At 38.5% G+C, this 20265-nt stretch overlaps 1 long non-coding RNA gene across 2 annotated transcripts in view; it reads right to left on the reverse strand.

The window, feature by feature from the left end:
- Window positions 1-444: 444 nt before the first annotated feature.
- LOC129655535 (uncharacterized) overlaps window positions 445-20265 on the reverse strand; it is a 49447-nt gene continuing 29626 nt past the window's right edge. Inside the window, exons 3-4 of one of the 2 annotated variants that reach the window (XR_008716035.1) lie at window positions 19485-19563; window positions 445-2044 (exon numbers count right to left, since the gene is read on the reverse strand). This is a non-coding gene — a long non-coding RNA (uncharacterized LOC129655535). The remainder of the gene's footprint in view (window positions 2045-19484; window positions 19564-20265) is intronic. The other variant, XR_008716031.1, reaches the window with a different exon arrangement.

Here is a 20265-nt window from a genome sequence, read left to right on the forward strand (position 1 = left end):
GGGCCAAAAATGTACATTTTTTTTTCAGGCAGAAAGTTTAAAAACAAGAATAGTTTATTTGTTTGTTTGTCTTTTTAAATCCTGATAAAAGCCAAGACACACAGTGTTAGTTGGTTTAAGCCACTATTTCTCAAGATGTGGTTTGAAGACATCTCTATTCTTTGGGGTTATTCAACATGCAGATTCCTGGGCGTCACTTCAGGTCAGCTTTGGGAGACAAAGAATATGTGTGTGTGCATGTGTGTGTGTATGAGTGTGTATTTTATAATATGTGTGTATTATATATATATATTTAAGTAAGAGGATCTCCAAGTAATTTTTATGCACACAATTTTGTGAACTCATAATTTAAGTATTTTAAGAAGTTTCATATGCTATTTTAAATTTTTTTCCCTGAAATATTCTTTCTCCTATGCAGTTTTGAATAATAACAAAAACAGAAGATCAAAACATACACATTTATTTTTCACAATAGTAACTGTATAAACATATATAAGCATACATCACAAATAAGTATACTGTTTTTTTTTTAATGTTTCTGCCCAGGCTCTAACTGTGCGATCTTGATTTCTGTATCATAAGAGCAATTGGCTGGTAAATCGATCAGACAAAGGTGGAATGGAAGCTAGAGGTGAGATGAAATAAATTCTTGGGCAAAGTCATGGCAATAGGAGATGGTCAGTGAACATTTTTAAAAGTTTTGGAAATCTTAATTCCAGTCCTGACCTTCTGCATATAACTCTGATTGAAGCATGACTTAAAAACCTGTTTCAGGAAAACGTCACAATTCATTCTGATGCACAGTCTTAGTTAAAACACTATTATAGAAGGAAGTTGGAAACAGAATATTATCATAGGAGTTTAGGCAAAACACAGAATTAGGCATTGCACTGATACTGAATAGACTGCTGTACAAAGCAGTGTATCGGTCAAAAAGGAAGAGCTGAGATATTGTCACAAGAAAACTACAAATGCTAGAGAAATAGGGTAATTTCTCCTGCTAAGAGTAAGAACTGGGTCTAGATTTCAGGATAAAACTGAGCCTTCAGATATGAGACAAACAGCCCTTGATACAGGAATTGAATGAGATTTGGGTTATTAATCAGAGAGTCAAAGAGATCATTTCAATAACCTCTTCTAGAATTATTTCATTAGAGAAAATTCACTGTTCAAGAGCCTGAAAAATCACTAATGAGTTAAATTAACAGAAGATTGGAAAAGGATGCACAAGTTTTTAATTATAGGTTTTATTTAGAAAATACCCTCAATTTTAACCTGCTCTGAATCAGTGTGCAAACAAAACCACAAGCAGCTCTTCCTGGCCCACACCGCAACTGATCCACAGATCCCAGTCCATCAATCTTCACGCCTTTCTCTCGCTGTGTTCAGTTGACTTTAAACGGACCAATGATCAACAAATGCCTACTAGCTCAATATTTAGACAAGCAAACCCAAAATAACTGCCTCTAAGTTCGCCAGTGTTTATAGTAAGTAAAGCAGCAAAGTGTATAAAATAGGGCACTCTAAGTGTCCTTAGTTTGTTTTTCCATTAAAAACGCTTTATGTTGATTGCACAGTGAAATGAAGTTTGTTATCCTCTTGTATCTAGCTTGGATACCAGCTGACAGTTGGCCGTTTCTCAGCTAAATCTGACAGAATTATTGCCCTTGGAATTTTATCTGCTCCTCAAAAGAAGCCTCTTGTTACACAGGTGTTGTGTGTTATACCGCATCGTATGTCCTTACCTCAACAACACATGGCCTTTCCCTCATGGCAAAGTCCATGTCCTCTTTTTCCTGAAGAAACTGAATAAGGAGGTGATTAAAATTCAGCGTCACACCTGACATCCCATTCCCATATTTCCCACATGGTGCTTTGGTGGGGGTAAAAGTTTCAGACAAGAAGCACTGAGAGAAGCCCCACGAAGGCGACGTCAGCGCACTGGAGACTCTTGTTGGCAATCTTCTGGTCAAGAGGCAGCAGCAGAGCAGTGAAAGTGGGGCCATTTTCTGAATGCATCATGTTCTCATTTTCATTCATTCACCTGCACGCACAAAAAGCACTTGTTCATAAATATTACTGAAATGTTTGGATAGGAAGACAATGAGATTAGAGTAAGAGCAGGGGACTTCCCTGGTGGTTGAGTGATTAAGAATCCACCTTGCGATGCAGGGGATGCAGGTTCAGTCCCTGGCCAGGGAACTAAAATCCCACATGCCACAGAGCAACTAACTGCATGTTCTGCAACTACTGAGCCCACTCCACAGCTAGAGATCCACAAGGAAAGATCCCGCATGACACAACAAATATCCTATGCGCCAAAACTAAGACCCAATACACCAAATAAATGAATATTATTTTTTTAAAAAGAGTAAGAGCAGAATGGTAAAGATAAATGCCCTCAACTCACCCTTTCAGTTAATATTTTTTGGAAAGAGAAAAAAGACATATGAGCCAAATTATCCTTTACCAACTAAATGATAATAATACTAAAACTCAGAAAAAAAATATTGACTGCTTGTAAATTGCAAAATCACATCCTTGGCTATATGAGAGGCAGATAAAGAAGAAAGGAAAAGGCTAGAATTTAATTATATGTTTTCTTGTTCTCCAAGTGTTTCACACATCATGTTATGTCATATGCATGAGGAACTCAAAAGCCTCTTGATGAAAGTGAAAGTGGAGAGTGAAAAAGTTGGCTTAAAGCTCAACATTCAGAAAACGAAGATCACGGCATCCGGTCCCACCACTTCATGGGAAATAGATGGGGAAACAGTGGAGACCGTGTCAGACTTTATTTTTCTGGGCTCCAAAATCACTACAGATGGTGACTGCAGCCATGAAATTAAAAGATGCTTACTCCTTGGAAGGAAAGTTATGACCAACCTAGATAGCATATGAAAAAGCAGAGACATTACTTTGCCAACAAAGGTTCGTCTAGTCAAGGCCATGGTTTTTCCTGTGGTCATGTATGGATGTGAGAGTTGGACTGCGAAGAAGGCTGAGCGCCGAAGAATTGATGCTTTTGAACTGTGGTGTTAGAGAAGACTCTTGAGAGTCCCTTGGACTGCAAGGAGATCCAACCAGTCCATTCTAAAGGAGATCAGCCCTGGCTGTTCTTTGGAAGGAATGATGCTAAAGCTGAAGCTCCAGTACTTTGGCCACCTCGTGCAAAGAGTTGACTCATTGGAAAAGACTCTGATGCTGGGAGGGATTGGGAGCAGGAGGAGAAGGGGACGACAGAGGATGAGATGGCTGGATGGCATCACTGACTCGATGGACGTGAGTCTGAGTGAACTCCAGGAGTTAGTGATGGACAGGGAGGCCTGGTGTGCTGTGATTCATGGGTTCACAAAGAGTCGGACACGACTGAGCGACTGATCTGATTTGATCTGATCACTTCAAAAAGTTTGGAAATTCAACTGCAGACACTGAATATGTATTGCCAAGTATTTCCTTATAAAGAACAAGAGAAATTGTTTTCATATGTACTGCAGAAGCTTTAAAAAAAAACACATCCCAAATGAAAGATGCAAACAAAATATTTTACTTTCACTTAATAGGTTTTAAAACAGTGTCAGTAATAATGCATATTTTTAAAACACATTGACCATATGAAATGTGCAACAAAATACTAAGTCTTCTCCCCTTCTCATCTCCAGTTCCAATTCCATGAGTTTAATGTGTACCCATGCAGTTTACTGTGGGAAACTGCATATTATTATAGCTTTAATTTGCATTTTCCTGGCCACTAATAAGAATGAATTATTTTATATTTATTAGTTATTTAAAATATGCTGACAATCTCTCAATTCAAAGTTATCATCTTCTGATTCTTCATTAAAAGTAGAAAGTAGAGATCCTTAATTAACAGTATCAGATTTTTTAACACTCAAAGAACCACCTATAAATATCTAAAGTTGAGATCCAAATTTAGTTATATAGACAGTTCTATTACTGAAGATTACAGTTTACCATAGAACTAGTGCTTTTAGAATTTAAAAACAAAGTATAGGTGTTAAATTATCCACATGTGCTATGTAGTTATATTTATATATATGAGATAGCACAATATCTGTAATCTCAGATATATATTTAGTTAAAGATAACTTCCTATCTGCAATTGTCAAAAATTAGATATTAATACAAACTGGAAAATAAAATTCAAAAGAAGTGTTTCTTAAAGTGTGATCCAAGAATCACCTGCATCAAATCAACAGGGGTGGTTCTTAAAGAAACTGATTTCTATTTCCTATTCCAGACCCACTAATAATAATTTTCTGGGAGATGATCTGGAAGGTGCATTTTATTAACAACCTATGTTATTTTTATGTAGCTCAGGTTTTAAAAATCATGTGATTTGAAGGACTAATGTGATAGGTGTGTTTGTTTAATTGAGACAAAAAGTAATCTAACATGAAAGCTAATTTTGGAAAGAAATACCAGAATACTTTAAAAAGTGAAAATACTTTTGCCACAAACATAAGCTTATATTAATAAGTATTAAAGTGTCTGTAGGTACTAATGGCTTTTCTTAGAAGATCACCAAAATAAATACTAAAATATTTTAAGAGATTTTAATGTTATTATAAAATAACTAAACAAAATATTTTCTCAATTTTTAAATTTTAAATAACCAAAGTATATGTTATTTACTAGAAAAGAATAGTAAAAACTAAAGGACATTGCTTTAAACAACCAAGGAGCAAGACTTAGATTTGGGTTACCTGTTTAACTATGTGAGCTATTTATTAATCTTAACTTCAGTTCTCTGACCTCAGTTAAATAATCTGTAAAGTAGGAATTGTGGTTCTGTGTCAGAGAGCTATCTTGGTCCATGAAAAGCCCTTTGTTAGCTGTCAAGTGTTGACTGTTGTTATTATTTTAACAATTCAGTAACACTCTTAAATAGGACTTTAACAAGAAAGTCATTGGCAAGATGGCACAATAGGAGGTTCCAACCCTCATCTCAAAATGGACGTCTCCCCACAGAAACACTGATTTGGCAACCAGTCACAGCAGAGATATCAATAACCTCAGATATGCAGATGACACCACCCTTATGGCAAAAAGTGAAGAAGAACTAAAGAGCCTCTTAATGAAAGTGAAAGAGGAGAGTGGAAAAGTTGGCTTAAAGCTCAACATTCAGAAAACTAAGATCATGGCATCTAGTCCCATCACTTCATGACAAATAGACAGAAACAGTGGAAATAGTGGCTGACTATTTTTCTGGGCTCCAAAATCACTGCAGATGGTGTTTGCAGCCATGAAATTAAAAGACGCTTACTCCTTGGAAGGAAAGTTATGACCAACCTAGATAGCATATTGAAAAGCAGGGACATTACTTTGTCAACAAAGGTCCATCTAGTAGTCAAGGCTAAGGTTTTTCCAGTGGTCATGTATGGTTGTGAGAATTGGACTATAAAGAAAGCTGAGCACCAAAGAATTGATGCTTTTGAACTGTGGTGTTGGAGAAGACTCTTGAGAGTCCCTTGGACAGCAAGGAGATCCAACCAGTCCATCCTAAAGGAGATCAGTCCTGGGTGTTCATTGGAAGGGCTGATGCTGAAGCTGAAACGACAATACTTTAGCCACCTGATTCACAGAGTTGACTCATTGGAAAAGACCCTGATGCTGGGAAAGATTGAGGGCAGGAGGAGAAGGCAACAATGAAGATGAGATAGTTGGATGGCATCACCAACTCAATGGACATGGGTTTGGCTGGACTCCGGGAGTTGGTGATGGACAGGGAGGCCCGGCGTGCTGTGGTTCGTGGAGTTGCAAAGAGTTGGACATGACTGAGTGACTGAACTGAACTGAACACAGCAGAGAATGTCTTTGTGGGAGCCCCAGAGTCCAACTGAGGGGGACAGCTCTCCTTTGTTCGCAATTTCCTTCATGAGGGAAAGTGAGAGCAAAGTGAATACCAGGCTTCACCAGCCCTGTGCGATGCTGCCCAGAAGGCTCACTTCTGTCTCATTCCACGTCAAACACTGAGGAGTTGGGCTTGGCCTGATCATCTCGGAACAGCTCAGAGCGGCAAGAAGCCGCAGAGGCTCACGGCAATTGATGTGATCTCAACAGCTGGGTGTGGATTCTGCTAACCTGCTCAGGGCATCCACCAAGAGGCTCACCCATGAACTCCACAGGATGACCTGCCACCTACAGAACTTCTACCAACCCCAGGTGCAGACCCCAGGAACCCAATGTGCCACTCAATGGCTGGCGCTCTACAAAACTCAAGGCATTGAATTCAAGAGCCCTGCAGGTGGCTCTGCCACCCCATGAGAACAGCACAGAGATCTCACTATCAGGTGCAGAACTTATGGCCAACTTAACTCTGCAGGATAAGGAAAAGATGTGTAACCTTGAATACTTCTGGGAATTTCCCTAGGAAATATAAAAGGGAGTCTCTCTATCAAAATTCCAATGGCATTTTCACAAAAAGAGGGGAAAAAAAAGTCCTAAAATGCTTAAAGAACCACAAAAAACCCTCAAATAGTTAAAGAAATCCTGGCGGCATCGTCATGTTTTCTGACTTCAAACTGAATTGCAAAGTTATAGTGACCAAAACTCTCTTGTCCTGGGATAAAAACAGACACATAGACCAGTAGAACAGAATCAAGATTCCAGAAATAAGTCTATACATAACAAGTCAACTAATATTTGACAAGGGAGCCAAGAATATTCAGTGAGGAAACAACAGTCTCTTCAATAAGTGGTGTTGGGAAAATCGAACAGTAACATACAAAAAAAAAAAAAAAAAAAAAAAAAGAAAGAAATTGGAGCCCTCTCTTACACCACTCACAAAAAATGAACTCAGAATGGATTTTGACTTAAATGTGAGGCCTGAAATCATAAAATCTCTGGGAGAAAAACTAGGAGGAAGTTCCTTGGCATTGGTCTCAACAGTTCTTTTTTCTTTTTTTTGATACTGAAAGCACAGGCAATAAAAGCAAAAACCCACAAGTTTGACCACATCAAACGAGGAAATTTCTGCACAGTAAAAGAAACCATTAAAAAATGAAAAGGCAATCTATGAAATGGGGGAAAATATTTGTAAACCATCAACCAATAAGTGGTTAATATTCAAAATATAAGAAACTCATAAAACTCAATAGCCAAAAAAAAAATCTAATAATCCACTTAAAAAATGGGCAAAGGATTCCAACAGACATTTTCCCAAAGAAGATATACAGATACATAAAAAGAAGCCCAACATCACTAGTCATCAGGGAATGCATATCAGAACTTCAGTGATGTATCACCTCACACATGTTTGAGTGGCTATTATCAAAAACACAGGAGATGACAAGAGTTGGCAAGGGTGTGGAGAAAGAGAACTAGTGCACTCTTGGACTGTAAATTGGCTCAACCACTATGCAAAACAGTGTGGAGGTTTCTCAGAATATTTCAAATATAGAACTACCATATGATCCAGCAGTCTTATTTCTTGAGTACATACCCAAAGGAAATGAAGTCCCTCTCTCTAGGGGATTTCTGCACTGCCGTGGTTATTTCAGCATTATTCACAATAGCCAAGACACAGAAACAAGTATCCACTGGTGGATGAATGGATAAAGAATATGTGGCATACACTTATAATGGAATATTATTCAGTTATGAGAAAGAAGGAAATACTGACATTTGTGACAATATGGATGCATCTTGAGGACATTATGTTAGTGAAATAATTTAGACAATCATTGTCTCAAGAAAGACGAACCCTGTTTGATTTCACTTATGCGTGAAATCTAAGGAAGTCAAACTCAGAAACAGAGAGTAGGTTGGTGGCTGCCAGGTGCATCAGAGTAGGGGAAAGGAGATGCTGTTCAAAGGGTACAATCTTCCAGTTATGAGTACATTCTGGTAATCTAATGTATAGCATGGTGATTGTAATGAACAATACTGTACTGCACATTTGAATGTTTCTACAGAGCAGATCTTAAAAATTCTCACCACACACACCAGAAGGTAGTTATGTGAGGTGACAGATGTGTTCACCTTCCCATTTGGTAATCATTTCACAATATATGTGTGTATCAAATCATGTTATACACTATAAACATACAACATAAATCAAATGTGCAACTATAAATCAAATCAAGTTGTACACTACAAACATATACAAAGTCATACATCAGTGAAAGTTGCTCAGTCATGTCCGACACTTTGAGACCCATGGACTATACAGTCCATGGAATTCTCCATGCCAGAATACTGGAGTGGGTAGCCTTTCCCTTCTCCAGGGGATCTTCCCAGCTCAGGGATTGAACCCAGGTCTCCTGCATTTCAGGTGGATTCTTTACCAGCTGAACCACAAGGGAAACCCTATGTGTCAAATATACCTCAATAAAGTTGCTGGGGAAAAAAAGACAGATTTCTAAAGAAAATCTAATATCTTAAAGTTCCTGAATCATATATAAATGTTTGAGGCAAACATTTCTTTTATTTTTTTTTTACATGATTTGCTTTCTTGTATTCTTAAGATCTAGGACAGAGATTAGAAAGTAAGGAGCCTACTTACGTTTATCCCAAGAGAGTAGGTAGAGATGTATTATTGATGATAAACTTTGCACTTCTTGCAAAATCACTAATTCAAACATCTCCATTTCTGACCACAAATGCCAATCTTTTGGGTTTGCTCAGGTCAGTTCAGTCACTCAGTCGTGTCTGATTCTTCGCGACCCTATGGACTGCAGCACACCAGGCTTTCCTGTCCATCACCAACTCCCAAAGCCTGCTCAAACTCACGTTCATCCAGTTGGTGATGCCATCCAACCATCTCATCTTCTGTCATCCCCTCTCCTTCTGCCTTCAATCTGTCCTAGCATCAGGGTCTTTTCATTAGTCACTTCTTCTCACCAGGAGGGCAAAAGTATTGGAGTTTCAGCTTCAGCATCAGTCCTTCCAGTGAATATTCAGGACTGATTTCCTTTAGGATGGACTGGTTGGATCTCCTTGCAGTCCAAGAGACGCTCAAGAGTCTTCTCCAACACCACAGTTCAAAAGCATCAATTCTTTGGCATTCAGCCTTCTTTATGGTCCAATTCTCACATCCATACATGACTACTGGAAAAACCATAGCTTTGACTAGACAGACCTTTGTTGGCAAAGTAATGTCTCTGCTTTTTAATATGCAGTCTAGCTTGGTCATAGCTTTTCTTCCAAGGAGCAAGCATCTTTTAATTTCATGGCTGCAGTCACCATCTGCAGTGATTCTGGAGCCCCCCAAAATCGGGTTTGCTAGCCCAACTCCCTCTTCCATGAGCTCAGTGGTAGAAAGCAATTTGTCTTCTGTATTTACTCCCACTCTTTAATTGCTGGATCCCCATCAAGTTTAGATTTCATGGTTTATTACGACAATTACTGTATTATTGATTCTCACATTTTCTTTGTTCTTCTGTTTTTGTAATTACATCTATTGGCAACACTTTATTTCTATATGAAACGATACGTCCACCTTATCTGTACTTGAAGGCAGGCCACTGGATGCTGCTGGAGCAGGTCCCACAAAGGATATCTTTGGTGTCTTTACAAACTAACTCATGTGCCTCAAATACTGTCAAGCAATTCTATTGCAGGATTTAATTCAATGCACTCCCCTACCTCATACACATTAGCTTTGCACACTTTCTTTTCTCCTTAGCTCATAACACCTCCACCTTGCCCCCTCATTCTAAGCAAATATTCTCACCTCCTACTTCAGAGAAAAAAACATCAATGGAATGCAAGTCCCTTAATTTTCCATGGGCAGACATCCATATCTACTAGCAATTGCGGCCCTAAACCCTCCTTTTGTACTTGTTAAGGTGCACCTCCTTCCTTTTAGGGCCCAAGCACCTTTCTTATTCTGGATCCTACCCTCTGCCCTCTTTTCAGAAAGCTTTCCCCTTTAAATACCCCTTCTCGTGTGTATGTACCCCTTCTCTTCAAACCTCTCTTGCCCTGCAACATATTCCCGTGAGAAATATGCAGGTCCTTCTTCCACCTTAAAAATCCCTTGACCTCACATTTCATTCCATCCATGGTCAAACTCACCCATTCCTTTCATAATTACACTTCAGGAAATTTTCTGCCCTTAAGGTCTCCATTTCCTTACCTCCTATGCATTCCTTAACCCATTCAAGTTTGACTTCTGTTCGTATCACTCTGTTGAAATGACTGTTGCTAAACTTCCCAAGGACAAGGATTGCCATATCGCTGAGCCACTTTCACTGGAAAAGCAGGCTTCAGGGAGACAGTCCTGGACAAGTTGGAGCAGTGGTTTCCTTACAACTAGTACATTTTGTCCTCATCATATTTCTCAGCAGTATTCCACTGGCCACTCCCTTGTCTTTCAATAAATCCCTCCTTACTCTCTCCCCATTCATTCTTATTTCCTTGAATATCAGATAATAGAGTCCCACAAAGCTGCTTTAAGCACCAGTCCTTTCCTAGTGTATATTCTGATTATGTAACTCCATCAGTTCCTGTGGCTTGCATCTCTACATCAATGGCATTTAAAGTTACATATCCAGACTAGACTTCTCTGGGCATCACAGGCACAGAAAATTAGTTGACAGTTTCAGTGGGAAGTTTCACATGTATACTGAGACATGAGGATAGTCCATACAGGCAAATAATTTGGCATTTCTTTTAGTGTTCTTTAAATATTTGTTTATTGTCTTGCTCATGAGAGGAAGAACTCTTACTAAAATACTATGTAGAAACATTTATCTACTAAATCATTTTATCTAGATTATTTGAAAACAACTAATAATAACTCTCCCACCATTGGTGTTTTTTTTTTTTCCCCCTCTTGAGCATTTCAAACATCTTTATTAGAAGCAACAAAAATTTAAAGAGATTTAGTAACTTCATCTTGGAGAGTATAGAAACACCAAGATTCTCAATGGCATTGAGGCCTGACTCATTATTGCTTCTCTGTGGTCCTTATTAAAAGGAAAGTGGAATTACTGATTACTCTGTCAATTTCTTCATATCAAAAATTACTTAAATATTTGAAGAAAATTTAGAATAATAGAAGTTAGAAGCAATGACTCTAATATAGGTCACATAGCAATGTGGAGGCACTTGAATCTTAAAATTTAGTTCCCATGAGATAACCAACAGAGAAAAATCTTTACTTACAGGAAAATATGTACATAGGTACAGACATAGAAGTATCTACTCTTATTGAAGCATACTCTTCCCCAGGTACTATAGCAGAGGTTTTATATTAATATAAGTTGGTAATAAATTAACCAAGTTTTGATGTTGCAAAGATCTGAGTTTAAAATCCCATGTTATCACTTCTTAATACGAATACTTTGGACACCTATGTTTTTGATTTCCCCAAGAATCATTTGCCTCCTATAAATGAAGAACAGATTTTATTTTCTTGGGTTCCAAAATCAGTGTGGACAGTGACTATAGCCATGAAATTAAACAATTCTTTCTCCTTGGAAGGAAAGCTATGACAAACCTAAACAGCATATTAAAAAGCAGAGACATCGCTTTGCCAGCAAAGGTCTGTATAGCCAAAGCTGCTGCCTTCTATGAGGTTGCACAGAGTTGGACACAACTGAAGCGACTTAGCAGCAGCAGCAGCATGACTTTTCCAATAGTCATGTACGGATGTGAGAGTTGGACCATAAAGAAGGCTGAGCACTGAAGAATGGATGCTTTTGAACTGTGGTTGTGGAAAAGACTCTTGAGAGTCCCTTCGACTGTAAGAAGTTCAAACCAGTCAATCCTAAAGAAAATCAATCCTGAGTATTCATTAGAAGGACTGATGCTGAAGCCCCAATAGTTTGGCCACCTGATGTGAAGAGCAGACTCATTGGAAAAGATCATGATGATCAGAAAGATTGAAGGTCAAAGTAGAAGGGGGTGGCAGAGGATGAAATGGCTTGATAGCATTACTGACTCAATGGACATGAATTTGAGCAAACTCTGGGAGATAGTGGAGGACAGAGGAGCATGGTGGGCTACAGTCTCTGGGCTCGAAAAGAGTGAGACATGACTTAGAGACTGAACAACAACATCAACAACAATGAAGAAATTATATAAATGAGGTTGCTGAGAGATTTAAGATTGTATGCAAAGCACTTGATAAAGTGCCTGGCACATAGTCCATAATAACAGGCTTTATCATCCTCTTCAACAGCAGAAGCAGCTGATATTATCCCTGGATGTGCTTCAGTCATCATTGTATTTCATATGTATCTTCATACCACTCCTATGTATTAGCTTATCATTCCCACTGTCCTTGAGGAAACTGAGGCTCGAGGTAATCCAGCTAATAGTTGGACACAGGCGGAGTTGAATCCATGTGTGTCCAACTACAGAGCCCCTGCTCTCTCCATAGCACCGTGCATATACAGTGTAACTTGTCCTGATTTAGAGAACTGACTTCTCTTCTCCAAAGCAATTTGCACATATCTTTGCTCATACCAATTCTCTGATCTACTGACTCATTTGGGCAAAACAAGAATTTTCTGTGCCAATGAAATAAAGAATTGGGGCCAGAGAGATATATGTACCAGTGTGGCTGTATCAAGATATATGTACCAGTGTGGCTTCCCAGGTTGCTCAGTGGTAAAAGAATCTGCCTGCCAATGCAGGAGACACGGGTTCGATCCCTGGGTTGGAAGATCTCCTGGAGCAGGGAATGGCAACCCATTCCAGTTTTCTTGCCTGGAAAATCCCATGGACAGAAGAGCTTGACAGGCTGCAGTCCATGGGGTCACACAGAATCAGACATGACTGCACACACACACACATATGTACCAGTGCCTCATTAAGAAGAAAGCTACTGATACACTCATATGATTACATATACAAACCCACATCATCAAGTCCATATTACAGTATATCTTTTAGAGATAAAGTACAATGCACTCAACAACAAAATTATCATGTAAAATTATAAATGTAGAGGGAAAGACTTATTACTTTGAATCCTTTACTTTTCTACAATCTTTTTTTTTTTGAGGTTCTAGTTTTTAACAGTTTCTAATTTGTGCAATCTTAAATTCCCCTAGAGAAGTCATCTGTAGTACAAGGATGTTCTGCTTTGTTGAAAAATAAAACAGCATTATATAATTGAGGCATCATTTATGTAACCAAAGTTGCTGGAGCTTGCTACTACCACAGGGCAAAGCCTCAAGAAAGCATCTAAAAATGTACAGCAGACAGAGTTATCAATAGAGAAACAAAGCTGTGCCTAGAGTACCTTCCTGCCAGGGAAGAATCAGGATGATTACACTTCTCCCAAGCTATACAGATTAAGATCTACAAGGCAGGATTTAATGCCACCTAAAATTGTAACTGCATGTTACTGCATGCATAGCTTTGTTGTCAACAATTCAAAAGCAGTTAAATTTTTCCAAGCTAATATATGTGTTTTCATGTATACATTCACCTTGTACAACCTGGAATAGTAGTGAATAAGAAATAAAAGATGACTTATGTTTATTTCAGGTCCCGGCAGTCTGTTTAAATGTGTGAGTTCCACTGGTACTTTATTTCATCGGTTTAATAAAAACTTTAGTGGATTTTTTTTTTCTGTGCTAAAGCAAACTCTTTCAAACAATACTTAAACCACAGGCATAAGTAGACAAAACAGAAAGAGTCTTTTTTGTTAAGCCACACCAGTTCTACTCTTGGAATGCAACTGGTAAACACACAGGAAGGAAGAGTATCTTTCAGTCTTCCTGAGGTGTTCTTAATTATATGTTAAAGTTCTCTGCATACTTCATCACTTCAGTACTTGCCTAGAGACTGACAAATCTATCAGAGTAACATATTTTGCAAATCAAATGTAGAAAACCAAGACATGTTACATCAAATAAAAGTCTATCTTGCAAACAAGTTGTTTTGGAAATGTGGAATGTGAAAGCGAAGTCACTCAGTCGTGTCTGACTCTTTGTGACCCCATGGACTGTAGCCTACCAGGCTTCTCCATCCATGGAATTTTCCAGGCAAGAGTACTGGAATGGGGTGCCATTTCCTTCTCCAGGGGATCTTCCTGACCCAGGGATTGAACCTGGGTCTCCCATATTGCAGGCAGATGCTTTACTGTCTGGGCTATCATAAGGCTCCAGATTTTCATTGGCGTTTTTTCCCAGTCTTAGGAGAAATAGTTGACATATACCACTGTATATGTTTAAGACACATTGCAATGACTTGCTTTACATATATTATGAAATGATTATTACTACAGGTTCAGCTAACATCATCATCTTATATAGATACAGAAAAATAAAAAAATTTTCTCCTTGTTATGAGAATTCTTAGGACTTACTCTCTTAACTTTCCTATATATTACACAGCAGTGTTAATTATAGTTATCACATTGTACATTATATTCTCAGTACTTATTAATCATATCTGGAAATCTGTGACTTTGACCACCTTTCTTCAATTTCTCCTCTCCTCATCCTCTGTCTCCAGTAACCACATCCCATCTCTTTCTATGACCCTGCTTTTTTATTTTCTTTAGATTCCACATATAAGTGAGATCATGTAGTATCTGGCTTTCTCTGTCCAACTTATTTCACTTAGCATAAGGTCTTCAAGGTCCCTCCATTTTGTATAAGTGGTAGGATTTGCTTGGTTTTTGTGGATGAGTAATATTTCGTTGTGTATATAGACAACAACTCCGTTACCCATTCAGCCATCAATGTATGCTTAGGTTGTTTCTGTCTCCTGGCTATTGTAAATAATGCTGCTATGAAAGTGGGGATGCAGGTATCTTTTGGAGTCAAGGTTTTCATTTTCTTTGGATATATTCCCAGAAGTAGAATTGCTGAATCATAAGATAGTTCTATTTTTAATTTGAAGATCTTTTATTCTGTTTTACATAGTGGCTGTTCCAATTTATAATCCCAACAACAGTGCACAAGGGTTCCCTTTTCTCCACGTCTATGCCAGCATGTTACTTCTGGTCTTTCTTTTTTAATTATTTTTTATTGAAGGATAACTGCTTTATAGAATTTTGCCCTTTTCTGTCAAACCTCAGCATGAATCAGCTGTAGGTATACGTATATCCCCTCCCTTCTGAGACTCCCTCCCAGCTCCCTCCCCATCCCACCCCTCTAGGTTGATATAGAGCCCCTGTTTGAGTTTCCTGAGCCATACAGCAAATTCCAGTTGGCTATTTTACATATGGTACTGTAAGTTTCCATGTTCCTCCTTCCATACATCTCGCCCTCTCCTCCCCTCTCTCCATGTCCATAAGTCTATTCACTATGTCTGTTTCTCCACGGCTGCCCTATGAGTAAATTCTTCAGTACCATTTTTTCTAGATTCAATGTATATGTATTTGAATACAGTATTTATCTTTCTCTTTCTGACTCATTTCACTTCGTATGACTTCCCTGGTGGCTCAGACGGTAAAACATCTGCCTGCAATGCGGGAGACCCGGGTTCTATTCCTGGGTTGGGAAGATCCCCTGGAGAAGGAAATGGCAATCCACTCCAGCACTCTTGCCTGGAAAATCCCATGGACGGAGGATCCTGATAGGCTAAAAGTCCATGGGGTCGCAAAGAGTCAGACACGACTGAGCGACTTCACTTCCCTCGCTTTGTATAATAGGTTCTAGGTTCATCCACCTCATTAGAACTGACTCAAATGCATTCCTTTTTACGGCTGAGTAGTATTCCATTGTGTTTATATACCACAACTTCTTTATCCATTCATCTGTCGATGGACATCTTGGTTGCTTCCATGTTCTAGCTATTGTAAATAGTGCTGCAATGATCAATGGGATGGATACATGTGTCTCTTTCAATTTTGGTTTCCTTAGGGTATATGCCTAGGAGTGGGATTGCTGAGTCATATGGTGGTTTTATTCTTAGTTGTTTAAGGAATCTGCATTCCAATCCGTCTTCCATAGTGGCTATATCAATTTACATTCCCACCAACAGTGCAAGAGTGTTCCCTTTTCTCCATACCCTTTCCAGCATTTATTGTTTGTAGACTTTTTGATGATGGCCATTCTAACAAATGTGAGGCAATATCTCATTGTGGTTTTATTTTGCATATCCCTCAGATGGAGCTAGTGATAAAGAACCTGCCTGCAAATGCAGGAGACACAGGTTTAATCCCTGGGTAAGGAAGATCCCCTGGAGGAGGAAATGGCAACCAACTCCAGTATCCTTGCCTGGAGAATCCTATGGACAGAGGAGACTGGCAGGCTACAGTGCAAAGGGTCACAAAGAGTCTGATACTACTGAAGAGACTTAGGACAGATGGAATGACTTTTGAGATTCAGCATCACTTCATGTACTACCAACTTTCTGTAGTAAAATGCTTCACCATTCTCTGACCTGCTGTCAAAATGCAAGTTTGGAAAAATGTTTAATGTAGACTTCTGAGATTTAGGAGACTTCAGTTCAGTCAGTTCAGTTGTTCAGTCATGTGCGACTCTTTGCAACCCCATGCATCACAGCACTCTAGGCCTCCCTGTCCATCACCAACTCCCGGAGTTTACTGAAACTCACGTCCATTGAGTCAGTGATGCCATCCAGCCATCTCATCCACTGTCATCCCCTTCTCCTCCTGCCCCCAATCCCTCCCAGCATCAGGGTCTTTTCCAATGAGTCAGTTATTCGCATGAGGTGGCCAAAGTATTGGAGTTTCAACTTTAGCATCAGTCCTTCCAATGAACACCCAGGACTGATCTCCTTTAGAATGGACTGGTTGGATATCCTTGCAGTCCAAGGGACTCTCAAGAGTCTTCTCCAACACCACAGTTCAAAAGCATCAATTCTTCAGCACTCAGCTTTCTTCACAGTCCAACTCTCATATCCATACATGACCACTGGAAAAACCATAGCCTTGACTAGACAGACCTTTGTTGGCAAAGTAATGTCTCTGCTTTTGAATATGCAGTCTAGCTTGGTCATAACTTTCCTCCAAGGAGTAAGCATCTTTTAATTTCATGGCTGAAATCACCATCTGCAGTGATTTTGGAGCCCCCCAAAATAAAGTCTGACACTGTTTCCACTGTTTCCCCATCTACTTCCCATGAAGTGATGGGACCAGATGCCATGATCTTCGTTTTCTGAATGTTGAGCTTTAAGCCAACTTTTTCAGTTTCCTCTTTCACTTTCATCAAGAGGCTCTTTAGTTCCTCTTCACTTTCTACCCTAAGGGCGGTGTCATCTGCATATCTGAGGTTATTGATATTTCTCCCGGCAATCTTGATTCCAGCTTGTGCTTCTTCCAGCCCAGCGTTTCTCATGATGTACTCTGCATATAAGTTAAATAAGCAGGGTGACAACATACAGCCTTGAAGTACTCCTTTTCCTATTTGGAACCAGTCTGTTGTTCCATGTCCAGTTCTAACTGTTGCTTCCTGACCTGCATATAGGTTTCTCAAGAGGCAGGTCAGGTGGTCTGGTATTTCCATTTCTTTCAGAATTTTCCACAGTTTATTGTGATCCACACAGTCAAAGGCCTTGGCATAGTCAATAAAGCAGAAATAGATCTTTTTGCATATATGAAAAGACATTTATCTCGCTATTTGGATGCTCTTTGCACACAAGTAAGATAGCATTGCTTACTTGGTATTAAAGAGTACAGAATCGGAAGGCAATGTAAATGAAGCTCAGCTCTACCACCTTATACCTGTGTGGCCTTGAACCCCAGAACAAACCTCTTACTTTCCCAAATATTAATTTCTAGTAGCTGTTTCTTGTTTAATAGGGAAAAATAATATTATTTATCTCCCAAGGTTATCATGAAGAATATGAGATAATTTATCAAAGGTTTTAGTGAAGTACCTACCCACCGTAAGTGCTCAATAAGAGTTTGTTGAAAGAATAGAAAGGAAGAAGCTAGAGAAGAGGGAGGAAGGGAAAGGGAATTTGATTCTAAATGTAAGCATAACCAGAGGGAACTGAGGTTGAAGAAAGGATTGTTTGCACGGGGTGGAACATGAAGAAGCAATAGCCAAACACAAGATGACTTTTGCAAAAAACAGGCTGTCTAAATATTTCATAGCCTCATAAAAGTTACATAACTGTGAAGTTTGCTGGACAAACTTATTTACCTTTTTTTTTTACATTATTTTCCTTTCGTTTTTTCAATGTATATACATATATATTTTTTTCTGTTACAAAGTGTATCTAGAAGATTCCAGTTAATCTTGAAGTTGCAAATAGCAAACCAGCGAGGGTTGGGCTAACTTTAGAAAAGCACACCCTTAAAATGATGCTGATTTTTTTTTCTCTGGCTGGCAAAATTATATGTGTCTGGCATTAGTTTCCTCCACCTCATTACAGACCAGTGCCAAAGGAATCCCCAAACATCCAGGTACTGTTTTACTTTGTTCTGAACGACAGTTGAAGCTTTGGTGCCTCCTGTTTCTTTTCAACTGGATAGGACAGTCATTTCTGCCCAGCTCAAAGTTCATCTCCCTTGCAGGGGAAGGAGCATTCTGCCATTAAATCTAAAACAGCCTTGACATGTTGTTTTAATGCCTCATGGATGTGGAAAGTCTGCTGTGGCCTAATGTGAGACGTGGGAAAAGATGTGATCTGGATGTGTTCATACACTGGCATGACAAATCACACTTTCTGTGGGTTGAACACAATATCTGATACCTAAATTAACTCTTACTACCCTTTTGTGTGCTGCTAAATTATGTTACTATTTTAAGTGGTAATAGTGGGCTTATAAACTATTTCTCTATCAGTCCTTCTCATACAACTGAATTCTATAATGGAATTACAACCAGAGGAGAGTGCTTAAAGATCTCATTTGATAGAAGAAAATTCAGTATGAACACTTTAGCTTTTTAAGACAAGTTTTCTGATATTTCTGGAGTGCTACCAAAGATCCCCAATATGGTAACCATGGAGGACTCAGGGGATGGCAATACTGTGCTTGATACTTTACCTAATTATGTTTGATCCTCAGGACAACCTTATTAAAGATGATATTATCATGAGAAAAATGAGTCTGAGAGATGTAACTTACTTAACATCATAAAGAAATCCAAAAGTAATTCTAGGTATTGAATCCTATCTGAGTAAAAATGTTTGAAGGATGCATTCATTCAATGATAATTTCATGAATTCTATACTTCACCAGAGAAGGTTTAGGCATCTACATTGAAGAAAGCATTGTGCCAGCTCTGGGAATACACCAGAAGAGACCAGAGACAGGCTTTGTACTCATGGAGTTTCCAATCAACCAAGGGGACAGATACTTAAAAACTGCAGTTAATAAGACAAAGATACTCCATCCGCAAGTGTTCACAGATTCCCCTCTCTCAAATAGTCTAATGGGAAAAAAGAGCTCATTTTCCCTTTCTGTGCTCACCCTGCCCTAAATAAAAGAAAGAGAATCTTGAGAAAGAGGAAGATCAGCCTATATAAAAACATATATATGTATAATTTTATTATCAAATATTATTGCAAAATATACATATAAAAACATAAATGTACAGGTAAATAAAGAACACTAGATTGAACAACCATGCACTCACCGCTCTAGTCAAGAAATACCCTTCAAGATTCAATATGCTCACTGCTGATGTGTCAAAGAAGTCAAAGTCAGCTGAAATTCTGAAATAATAATTTATAGTCATTTGCTCACAAGTATGAATAACTGCTTATAACTGGGTATAAGTAATATATTTAACTTATTCTATTTAATCACAAACAGTATGATTATGAGTAACCAAAGCATGTCAATAACTTTTTTTTTTTAAAGTTCTAACTGATTCAAACAATACTTTATTTGGTGGTACAAATGTTAAGTGTTCTTACGAAGATTAAGACAAACATGATAATTCAAAAGGGATTCACTCAGAAAATCAAAGCGGTCCAGGTAAGTGGCCAATTTAGTGCAAGAAGTTCAGAGCAGCTAAAAGAAAAATTTTCTAGCCTAAGTAAAGTTTATGTAACTTAGTGGGGAAAAAACACTGATCTTAAATCCCTGCTGAACAGAAACCTATCCATTCACGGCACGGAGTAAGTTATTCAGTGACGATAGCCCATATATCTACAGCATTAAACAAAACATATGCTAAAACAGTTCATTCAAAATTAAGGAAAATATAGATGATTGTTTAGATGTTATTTTCAACAATTCACTCATAGGCATTTGAAATCTGTTTTATTTCTTGCCACAAAAATGTTATTGTTTTATGAATAAACAGTTTAATTTTAGACAAGCTCCTTTTCTCTAATTTACGGCAACTGGTTCAAAAAAATTCCAAAGCAACTAGGGAGTTTAGTCACAGATGTCAGCACCCGGTGGTGGTA

Source organism: Bubalus kerabau, chromosome 1 (genome assembly GCF_029407905.1).
Source record: "Bubalus kerabau isolate K-KA32 ecotype Philippines breed swamp buffalo chromosome 1, PCC_UOA_SB_1v2, whole genome shotgun sequence".
NCBI lineage: Eukaryota > Metazoa > Chordata > Mammalia > Artiodactyla > Bovidae > Bubalus > Bubalus kerabau.